Source organism: Cupressus sempervirens, chromosome 5 (genome assembly GCF_028749045.1).
Source record: "Cupressus sempervirens isolate cs-2001-9-10 chromosome 5, ASM2874904v1, whole genome shotgun sequence".
NCBI lineage: Eukaryota > Viridiplantae > Streptophyta > Pinopsida > Cupressales > Cupressaceae > Cupressus > Cupressus sempervirens.
The window spans coordinates 234052168-234064421 of NC_143122.1; the positions used below are offsets into that span (position 1 = coordinate 234052168).

A 12254-nucleotide genomic window follows, 5' to 3' on the forward strand; every position below is an offset into this window, starting at 1 on the left:
GAAAAACAAAAAATTCGTGGTGTGAACTATAGAAAAAAGGGCTTTCCTTCAATGTTAAAAAATGAGTTTTCTGAATATAGGTGAAAAGGGTTACAAAGCATACAATGTCAAATTCTTTCACCGCCACAAAAAAATCTACTTTTCCTTTGTTTACGAAGCAAGGTTTAATAACAAGGTTAATGTCTCAAACAAGTTCTGAAGGACGAGATAAAGGACATAACTATTGTAAGATTTAAGTTGGTTTAGTGATCTTGTATGGCCTATATTAAATCCCATAACAGTTAGAGAATGAATTTTAATTTTTTTTTAGAATTAAAGTTTTAAAATTCATATTTCTCTCCCTACATTTTTTGATGATAACCAATAGAAATACACATAAATATCATTATTTAAAATTTCAAAATATATAAAAATTATGATATTGCTATCAAGGTTTAAATGTGTAGTTTTTAAGTCAACCTCATTGACCCATGTTTCATGAGTAGTGATTGACACAAATCTATCTGTCATGGGAATAAATGGAACAAAGTTTAGCACTCATTAGATCTAGGTGATGCTCACATAGATGAAGCACCAAGGCTTCCCAGGTGGTTGCCCATCTCAACACTACTCCCCTTGAGCGCGCTTAACTACGGAGTTTCCTCCATGATTAAACCCACTTTACTCGACTAAAAATTATCAAACTTTAAAAAATAAAACAGTAAACCTGATTCGTTCAATGCAATAGTTCCATGACCAAAACTTTCCCAAAACCATAATCGTCCAAACATTAGTATCATACCTTAACAACATAGTAAGATACTTCACAACCTAAATAAAGTGCTTTCAAGCTGATATCCTTTTTATAAGAAAGCTGATATCCTTTTTATAAGAAAACTAAATTTCTTAAATGTTTTAGAAGGTAATTGGGACAGCGTCCAAATTTATGTTGGTTTGTACCACGGCAATGAAAATTCGTTCCATGTTCGTTCATATCCGTGAGATGTTTAATCCAACCCAATTATGTTGTTTCCAAGAAAAAGAGACCAACGTCCCATTGAGTCAACAGCTTTAGTCGTTCAACTAAACTACCCACTACCTACTACCTTCGAGGCTACCTTCGCAGGCGGTGCACCAGGGTTTATGATTTTTAATATATACAAACTTCTTTTAAGAATCATAAGGATTGAAAATTACGATTGGATGAGCATCTAGTTGGGGGAAAGTGCGCGTGGGGACCGTCCAAGTCCTTTGAATCCTAATCAATAAATGTTATTAATGTTAGCAACAGCTGGTCAATGATATTGGACAGAGAATCAAACATTTTCCCACCCTGTTTGGCCCATACAAAGAATCAAACGTCACTTGAGAGTTTCCAAAACGGTACGTATGTTCAGACCGGCCCCTGGATATACACCATTGTCTTTCTGAGACAAAATGAAGATGGAAATGCAAGGATTCATGATGCTGCTGTTACTACTCTATTGGGCTAACACAAATGTTGCAGTCGAATGCCCAATTAACTTCGACTATGTAACTCAAATGCCATGGAACACATCATCCAGTCGATCCATTCAAACAGCAGGGGAACTGAACAACTGTGGAATGACGTTAAGAAGCATGTTGGGCGTAGGCCTTGCGCATTACCTCAGAGTTCAATCGGCCTTCGAACTTCCCAACACTGCCTCTGCTGCTGCATGCCTGACTACATTCCAGCAAAAGCTAACATTTTTGGGTCTTCGACCAAATCTGGTTCAACTCTGTTTCAACAACACATCTGAGTTTGTGTCGTCTCCAAGCTCGTGTGGAGGCATTCAGAACAAGAAGGACTGGATTGACAAAGTTGGAACAACTGCATTGGACATGGATTGCAAAGGGGATCTCTCTGCAATCTCTGCGTGCCATAGATGCCATGACAGCGGACAAGTTGTTCAGAGGCAACTGCTGAGCATGATCAAAGGGGTTACAGAGCAAATAAGTACCTACTGTTATTATTTTGTGTGCCTCTATGCAATTGGCGTGGTGAATGAATTTGGGCCTACGAACAGAGGAGCTGCAGGGTGTATTCTCCGCGTGCCCTTCGTGAACACAAAACCGACAACTCGCACGCAAATCGTTTTGTATGGCTGTACGGGCAGTGTACTAGCTATGCTTATGATCTGTAGCTTGGGGATTTGTTACTATTGGTGGACGAGGATTAAAAGAAAAGCCGAGCACAGGCATTTCGTGAAGTCAAACAGAGGCCTTTTGAAGCCCAACACAGGGGCAGTCTGGTTTAATTTGGACCAGATCGACGGAGCCATCGACAATTTCAGCGCCGGCAATGTCATCGGCGAGGGCGGTTTCGGGACGGTGTACAGGGGAACTCTTTCCAACGGTCAACAGATCGCGGTGAAGAGGATCAGAAACTGCACTTCGGAAGGGGATTCGGAGTTTATTAACGAGGTGGAGATCAGAAACAGCATTAGGCACCGGAATCTGGTTGTTCTGAGAGGTTTCTGTGTTGCCAGCGATGATACCGATGGCCGCCAGCGGTTTCTCATCTACGATTACCTTGCTAATGGCAGCCTCAACGAACATATCTTCGGTGTGGAGAATAAGGGCAATAAGCGATTAGATTGTTAATCTCCTATCATAAACGATTATTAAACTACTGAAAACAAAATTTCAGCTAATATTGAAAAATAACACAACTGCAACCTTACTTATATAATATGGAAAGAAATAAACAACACAATGAACACAATATTTTCGGACAAATTGTCCTTGGAAAAACTCCTAAAGGAAAACCAGTTCTACAGATGAGGAATTATATTAAACTTCAGCAAATCAAGAGATACAAAAATTCCTTGCCTCTTACTGGCAGAATTCTGACAACCTCCTAATTTATTCCGCTGATATTCCCCACTGCTATCCCCACGCTAACACTGTGCTCTTGCTAACACTGCAAGACTGTTTGCTAACATTGCAAACGTTTCTCCAAAATTTCATATGCTCCAAATGCCCCCCTGACCTCCTTTTATACTACTCTTTTTGGTAAACCAACGGCTGAGATTAAGACAACTCGACAACCAATAATAGAATTGGTTGCAAGGTGTCTAAAAGGGAATCACTAAAATTAGTAAATAATTATCCTTGCAATAACTATTTACTAATTCTTGGCAAGTGGACAAATAGCTGTCCAAACCATCCATAACTGATGCTGCTATACATAGATAAAGACGAACAGCTGTCCAAACTACCCATAAATACTACTGCTATTTTCGGATCAGAAATAACAACTGTCCAACTAACAATAATTAACACTCCCTCTTAGCGAGGAAGTTGTTCTGCAGGACACCTAACTTATCTCTGAAGAAGATAAATTTTGCCTTCCCCAATGCCTTAGTCAGAATGTCTGCTACCTGCTCCTTTGTAGGTATGTACTGTAGCTGAACAACTTTCCTTTGTACACAATCTCTGATGAAGTGATATCTAATATCTATATGTTTAGACCTATCATGAAACACTGGATTCTCAGACAACTTGATGCAACTCTGATTGTCACAATGTATCATAGTAGTCTCAACCTTCTGACCAAACAAGGCTACTAACAACTTCCGAAGCCATATAGCTTCACATGTCGCCATGCTAGCTGCTATGTATTCTGCTTCTGCTGAACCAAGATACAACTCCTCATCCCAAGCTGAAACAACACCCTGAAGTGCTCATTTTGTTTGTTGTACTTCCTACCCAATCTGCATCAGTATAGCCTATCAACCTAATACCTTCACCTCGAACATATCTGATCCCATACTCGATTGTACCACGCAAGTAACGTAGCACATGCTTAGCCACTATCCAATGCATTCTCTTTGGTTCAACTATGAACCGACTAAGAGAGTTTATTGCAAATGCTATATCTGGTCTAATGTTGACCAAATACATAAGTGAACCAATCAACTGTCTATATAAAGTGGGATCTACATCTTTCTCCTTAGTTGTATCTACCTTCCTCCAATTCGTGATCATGGGTGTAGACATGGCTTTGCAATCCTCCATCCCAAAAATTTTCAAGATTTCAATGCAATATTTCCCCTGACTAAGGAAAATCTCTCCATCTATCTGCCACACTTCCATGCCTAGAAAGTAGTGCATAAGTCCTAAATCCTTCATCTCGAACTCTTTTGCAAGGTTCCTCTTGCAATCCACTATGAGCCCTAGTGAACCTGTAAGAAATAGGTTGTCCACATAAAGAACAAGAATGAGAATCTCACCCCCAACCATCAAGTAGTAGAGGTTAGCATCTTCTTCACTCTTCACAAAGCCCATTTTCTGCAAGTATGTATCAATGCGCTCATACCATGGTCTAGGAGCCTGCTTGAGTCCATACAATGCTTTCTTTAATCTGCACACGTGGGTCTCTTTGTTGTGTGCTACAAAGCCTTCTGGTTGTTCTATGTATACCTCCTCCTCCAACTCACCATTAAGAAATGCTGTCTTGATATCCATTTGATGGATCTGTCATCCCATCTGTGCTGCAAGTGAGATTACAGCTCATATAAAAGTATACCTAGCAACTGGAGCAAATGTCTCCTCATAGTCTATTCCCTCCTTTTGAGAGAACCCCTTTGCCACGAACCTAGCCTTGTATTTCTCAATGCTACCATCTGCACTGTGCTTTATCTTATAGATCCACCGTGATCCAACTACAGCCCTATCTGTTGGTTTAGATACTGCCTCCCACACATCATTCTGCATTATTGAAGAATATTCTTCAACCATAGCATCTTACCATACCTGATCTTCTGCAGCTTCTTGATAGCTAGAAGACTCACTATCTACCAATTGACTAACTAATGCCACATAGTCATTGAACTTGGCTGGTTGTCTTCGTTGTCTAGTACTCTTCCTAGGAGCTCCCACAAACTCCTGAGTATCCCTTTATGCATCTGGAACCACATGGTTTCTGCTGCCAACTGTAGAGGATGAAATGTCAACCTCTAAGTCTTCTAGATGCATTTCCTATTGCACCTGTTGCTTCATACTTTATGAATCTTCACTAACTGAGTCTACACTCGTACTCGTAACTGTACTTGAGCTTTGTTGCTCTTGATTTGGTCTTGGAGCTTCTGTTGACTGCTCACTCTGATCATCTGCTGGCAAATCTCTGGATCTCCTGAATGCCTTGTCCTTCATGAACTTGACATCCCATCTGACAATAATTCTTTTAGTCCCCAGAATGAAAATCCTCTATGCCTTTGAGGTCTCACTGTACCCAACAAAGTTCCCCCTCTCTGCAGTCTGATCTAACTTTGTACGTGTATCTCCAAGAATATGGTAATATGCCAAACTCTCGAATATCCTAAAGTGACTAACATCTGGCTTCTTCCCTCTGAAACCCTCCTCTGGTGTCATCTTCCCTAGCACCTTGTGTGGAACTCTATTCTGAATGTAGATTGCTGTATTACACGCCTCTACCCATAAGTAACGGGGCATGTCCCGATCATGTAGCATAGCTCTTGTTGCCTTCGATATAGAACAGTTCTTCCTCTCAGCAACTCCATTCTGCTGTGGATTGTAAGGAATAGTCCATTCTCTTTTGATTCCTTCTCTGGTGCAGAACTCCTGGAAGACATTTCCTTTGTACTCACCTCCATTGTTTGATCGAAGAACCTTTATCTTCTTTCTTGTCGAGTTCTCCACAAGAGCCTTGAACTCTTGGAATCGACTAAAAACCTCATCCTTAGTCTTCAAGAAGTATATCCAGGTCTTTCTAGAGAAATCATTAATAAAAGTAACATAGTACTCATATCCTCTGAGAGATTTCGTCGACATTAGTCCACAAACATCTGAATGTACTAGATCAAGAACACCCTTAGATCTGGTGTCACTCCTTGGAAAAGATGCTTTCGCAAACTTTTTCAACACACATCCCTTACATACATCGTCATGCTTTGTGCTCACCTCTAGAAGACATGTCACTGTCTCACAAAGCAATCTAAGTGCTCCATGATGAATATGGCCCATCCTCTTATGTCATAGCTCTCCAAGATCTCTAGGATTACTGTTGCTCATAAGTGCCTTAGGAGTATCAAACTACAATCTATAAAGGAAACCACTCCTAACTCCAATAGTTATGGGTGATTTCCAATCCTTGTGCTTAATCAACACATTTTTCCCTCTAAAAAGTACATTATACCCCCTATCCTAAAGAACAGATATAGAAATAAAATTCACACCTAAGCCTAGCACATATAACACATCATGAAGTGGAATTATCTTTCCATTCTCCTTCTAAAACTGAATAGTCCCTTTTCCAACAGGGTTGAGTTTGGACAAGTTTCTCATAGAAATCTGGATTTTGGTGTCCTCCTCCTTGTAACTGGAGAAGTACTCTCTAACTTCTGTCATATGAAATGACGCCCCACTATCTATATACCAAACACATTATGAGGTTGAGCTAACCATACAAGTTATAAGTGCAAACTCACCTTCCATTCTACTGGAGAGTTCTTTCGCACTTGCTGAAGCTGCCACCTGCTTTTTACCCTTCTTCCTCTTTGGGCAATCACTGACATAGTGGCCAAACTCATGACATCCAAAGCACTTGACCTTAGAAAGGTCCTTCTTCTTCTTTTCACTTTGTGAATTTGATCCTTTGCTAAATCCCTTCTTTGCTTTCCCTTTACCTGCTAGGGCAATGTTCTCTTGTTCCACCTCATTTTTTTGACCCTTGTTGGCCCCATTGACAAGACTTAGTCTAAACTCCTCTTGAGTGAAATCAGTCCATAGTCGATCCCAACTTGGTAAAGTATCTCATCCACTGACAACTTGAACAAAAACACTCCATTGTTTAGTAAACCCATTTACGGCTATTCTCACTAGCTCGTCATCACTAGGGTTATCTCCAATAGCTGCTAACTCATCCTTGACAAGTCTGAGCCTAGTGAGGTACCTTGTGACGTCTTCTCCCTAATTCATCTGGGTATTCTTTAGCTTCTCTCTGAGAATCAACTTCCTGTTGGTAGTAGCATTCTGGTAAAGATTCAAAATGGCGTCCCACATCTTCTTCGTCGTATCTAGCTCCGAGATATGTGAAACAATATGATCCTTGACACCATCAAGGATAATCCTCCTCGCTTTGGCATCGTCCTTTATATATGCTGCAAGCTGTGTTGCATCCGTTGGTACAGGTACAACACTGGTAGCATAATCCTTGATGCCATTCTCTTCCAACAATAAAGAAATTTTGGCCTTCTAGACACCAAAATTTGAGGCACCATCCAATCTATCGTGATCTCTCAAACCAGCTGAAGCCATCTCAAGGGTTTAAAGCAATAATAAATCTAAAGAGATCAAAATTTCTTTCTTAGGGCAAAACTCTTCTACCCTTAACAATGCTCTGATACCATGTGAAAAATCAACTATTGTAGTCACTGATTATTAATCTCATATCTTAAATAATTATTAAACTGCTGAAAACAAATTCCTAGCTAATATTGAAAAATAACACAACTGCAACTTCATTTATATAATATGGAAATAAATAAACAACACAATGAATACAATATTTTCGGACAAATTGTCCGTGGGAAAATCCTTAAGGGAAAACCAGTTCTGCAGATGAGGAATTGTATTAAACTTTAGCAAATCAAGAGATACAAAAATTCTTTGCCTCTTACTGACAGAATTTCAACAATCTCCTAATTTATCCCGTTGATATTCCCCACTACTATCCCCACGCTAACACTGCGCTCTTGCTAACACTACAAGACTGTTTGCTAACACTGCAAATGTTTTTCCAAAACTTCATATGCTCTAAATGCCCCCCTGACCTCCTTTTATACTACTCTTGTTGGTAAACCAACGGCCGAAATTAAATCAAACCAACAACTGAGATTAAGACAACTCGAAAGCCAATAATAGAATTGGTTGTAAGGTGTCCAAAAGAGAATTACTAAAATTAGTAAATAATTATCCTTGCAATAACCATTTACTAATTTTTGGCAAGTGGACAAATAGCTGTCCAAACCACCCATAACTGATGGTGCTATACATATAAAGACGAACAGCTGTCCAAGCTACCCATAAATACTACTGCTATTTCCAGGTCAGAAATAACAGCTGTCCAACTAACAATAATTAACAAGGTGGAGATCATAAACAACATTAGGCACCAGAATCTGGTTGTTCTGAGAGGTTTCTGTGTTGCCAGCGATGATACCGATGGCCGCCAGCGGTTCCTCATCTACGATTACCTCGCTAATGGCAGCCTCAACGAAAATATCTTCGGTGTGGAGAATAAGAGCAAGAGGCAATTAGATTGGAAACAGCGGAAGAACATTGCAATCGGCACTGCTAAGGGACTCTATTATTTGCACTTTGGAGTTCAGCCTGCCATCTATCACAGAGATATAAAGGCCACTAACATTCTGTTGGATGATCAAATGAATGCCTGTGTTGCAGATTTTGGGCTCGCGAGAATGACAACGGAAGGACAATCGCATCTAACCACACGTATAGCGGGTACTCATGGTTATTTGGCCCCTGAATATGCTCTGTATGGTCAACTGACAGATCGAAGCGATTTTTACAGTTTTGGGGTTGTTTTGCTTGAGATAATGAGCGGGCGAAAGGCTCTGGATACGTCTGTGGAGTCCCCGTCTGATTATCTAATCACAGATTGGGCTTGGAAGCTTGTCAAGGCCGGGAAAACGACTGAGATTGTAGATGTTGGAATATGGGAGAAGGGGTCTGCAGATGTTATGGAGAGGTTTGTGCTTGTGGGATTCTGTGTGCTCATGTAATGGTTGCATTCAGGCCGAGCATGGCGGAAGCATTGAAGATGTTGGAAGGGGAGGTCGACATTCCAGAGATTCCCGACAGGCCTCTGTCCCTTCTGAATGAGGGGGCTTTGGAGGATGGATACTATGACTCCGCTCTGTTTTTCAAATTCCCAATCTATGTGAAACATTTAAGTAAGTTCCAACGGTTAATAAGCTAATAGTGACTTAATTCTATTTTTGGTTTTTAATAAATGTATGGTTGGACTCTTTGTTAGTGTTTTATAGATTCAGCTATCCTCTGTACAAACTGTATAGTTGATCAATTTTCAAAAAATAAAAAACATAATGGATTTTTCTAAAAATTTCAGCATTTAATCTTCATGATCTGCATAATTCGTAGTTGAAAATAACAAAAAATTTGAAAAAAAATCACTACGCTTTCGTGAATCTCAAAAAAAAAAGTTTGGCTTTGTTTTGTCTTTAGCGCATTTTGTCTAGAGATTAGCCCGTCCCATGTTTAATTGTGCTTTAATGTCCTCTTGATATTGTTTGGATGTGTTGATAGAGTGATTAAAAATGTGATTGCTTTCAAACTAATATCATAACATAACATGTTACATATAGTATTCATGGATTATAATATGTAGCATTCATGTACTTCTATTATAATGATCTAAAAGAGGTCTTATTCTTATTTTTGAATTGTGAGCGTCTTGGATTAAGGTTGGAGATTTCGAGGATATTGGATGAATGAATATGAATTTATGAGAGGATTTAACATAGGGGGGGATGTTTAGTGGAACTTTGTGATGAATTGATGTAGGCTAAGAGATTGTCTTATTTAGATAAAAAGGTTAAGATCACAATTCTTATTTAAGTAAGAAAAGCTCTAATAAAAAAGAGTTATGACAAATTACACCCTCTCAAACATTAAAGGAGACTAGGTGGCAAAGAAAAAATGTGACGTGTATCCTTGAGGAAATGACTATGACATGTTACATAGGTTATTAAAAAGGGTGTATCTTTTATAAGACAAGATAAGATGAATGGATGAATGGTTATGATTTCATACAAGGAATTTATATGTAGGTAAGATGGTGTAACTAATGATTAGATTAATAAATAATGTTTAATCTTATGCAAATAATTAATTAAGATAATTAATCATGATTATAAAAGTGAATATAATAGAAAAATATATAAATATAATTACATTTTTTCAATATTGAGCTTTGCAACCTAGCATTGACCTTCACTCATTATGGACTCAATCATGGACAAACCATCCCCTCCAAATTGGAAACAATGTTGTCTGGATCTTTTTCTTGTCATTTCTTCTAATGGGGACCCCCTTGTCTCTCGGGTCACCGTTGACCTTAACAAACGTCAACTTTTGTGGAAGCCACATGTTTACTAGATGACTTGGTGTTTCTTCATAGTTCTTGCTGCAAGGAAAGCATGGGGAAGACTGAGCATGTTGAGATCCCAAAATTGAACTGGAAAGGTGCATTGGTAGGACAATCCGATTCTAGTGCCCCAACTGGAGATTTTCCAAAAGTTTTACATGGAAATAATGGACCAAAGATCCTCCTCTTGGATTATGTGGTAAAAAATATTTCTTGGGGTTTTTTTTTGAGCTTGGTGGGAAAGTTTTTGTCATTAGACCAACCAATGATATGGTCACAAGATGGGTTTCAAAAAAATAGAAACTCAAAGGCTTGAGGAGGTGGTTATTATGGCGAGTGCCCTCTTTTTGTTCAAATTTGTGGTTGATGAGGATGAAAACATGTTTTTTTGGGAACATGGAGTTACGGAAAGCACTATTTGGCTCTGACCAAATGGAAGTCAAATTTTGACCCCAATGTTGATCTCAATACAATGGCCCCAATCTGGGTTAGAATTCCTAGGCTCTCCTTAGAATACTGAGATGAAAAGATTTTCATATGGATTTCTAGATTTAGTGTTAATGTGGCTATAAATAAACCCCTCCCCAACAATATTTCTTTAGATCTAAATGGGGATCTTGGTCACAACCTCCCATCTAAGAGAATGTGGAATTATACTACCATAAATGTAGGAAGTATGGTCATGTCATAATTGATTGCAAATTCACTAATCACGAAGATGGGAAAATGAAAGAGAAGATTTCCTTAGTTGGTGTGATTGACCTTGGGGAGAGTGACCCGAGCTGCTCCTCTGAAATGACCCCAAATTATTATGATTTATATGGGGGAATCAAAGAGTCAGGCTAATGCTCTGGATGGTTACCCTTTTGTGGAAAATATTGAGAAGCTAGTTTATTCTCCTAAGAAGCCCAGGAATGCAAAAGCTTCCAATGGTTGTCTTGAAGAGGGCAATATCCCTTCATATAGAGGGGGTGCAGTTGTGGCCTCTGAGTCTCCTAGGGAGGAGACTAAGACTTTAAAGGTGGAAGGAGATGAGACTCCCTTAGTGGTTCTCAAGGTTCTGGAGGATTCTAATCCCTTCCCCACTCCACAGACTAGGTTACAAATAGTCTTGCCTTATTGTCCACCCAATGGTTAGATTTTTTGCCTTTGTGCCCCCTAGGGATGAGACTAAAGCCTTAAGGGTGGAAGGAGTTGATACTCCCTTAGTGGTTGTTAGGGTTTCAAAGGATTATAATCCCTTCCCCACTCCACAGATTGGTTTGGTGAATACAGCGAGTCTTCCCTTGTTGCATTGTTTTAATAAAAAGTATAATATTAAAAAAAAAAAAACTAAATAAAGATATAGCCAAAAAAAAGAATAATCAATTGATGTAGAGGATAGGATGGTGGATCGAAGTCTCAAAGATGTTTATGTCAAATTTGTAAAAGTTGCACCAAATAGGGTTTATCCCCAATGTTCCTCAATACATTTAATATGCCCAATTAGCCCAAAACATAGATTTACTTTCCTCTATGACCCCCAAGGATTTGTAAGACCTCTACTTAGTCATATCAACCTAAACAACTAGGTCTAAAGGTCTTAGGTGCTCATTTGTTAAGCAAACTCTATTGACCTTGCCTATTAGGTGCAGTAGCCCAATTAGGCCTCTAGCAATTGAATTGACTTTCTTTCTCAAAAACTTGCCAAATAAATTCCCAAAAAAATGCACTTTTAGATACTTATTTTCCTCTATTCTAACATATCAAAAGATTATGCAAGGTGTTTTGGATCATAACCCTCAAAATGACAAAATTGTTAGTTTCTAGGCCTTAAACAACCCACTTTCCCAAAGAAAGTGTATGAAATGCTTACTCTCAATCCCTAAAACCTTTTAAAAGTGTCTTCTAATGTCTCCAATTAGTCAATTCCATGGTGAATTCAGACCTAGGTACTAATTTTATACAAAAGCCCCAAATTTGGTTTAAAAGCCTCACCAAATTGTCATGAAACTGGGCTCTATTCAATCTATCAACTCCCAAAGGTTCTCAAAATCAAACTAAGTGCCTACAACACCTCCTAAGAATTCCCTAACTATTCTAAACATAAATTAGGGGCCTC

The 12254-nt window shown here is 39.0% G+C and overlaps 1 pseudogene; it reads left to right on the forward strand.

Moving 5' to 3' along the window:
• Positions 1-1416: 1416 nt before the first annotated feature.
• On the forward strand, positions 1417-12044 carry LOC149555328 (putative receptor-like protein kinase At1g11050 pseudogene; annotated as a pseudogene).
• Positions 12045-12254: the final 210 nt, after the last annotated feature.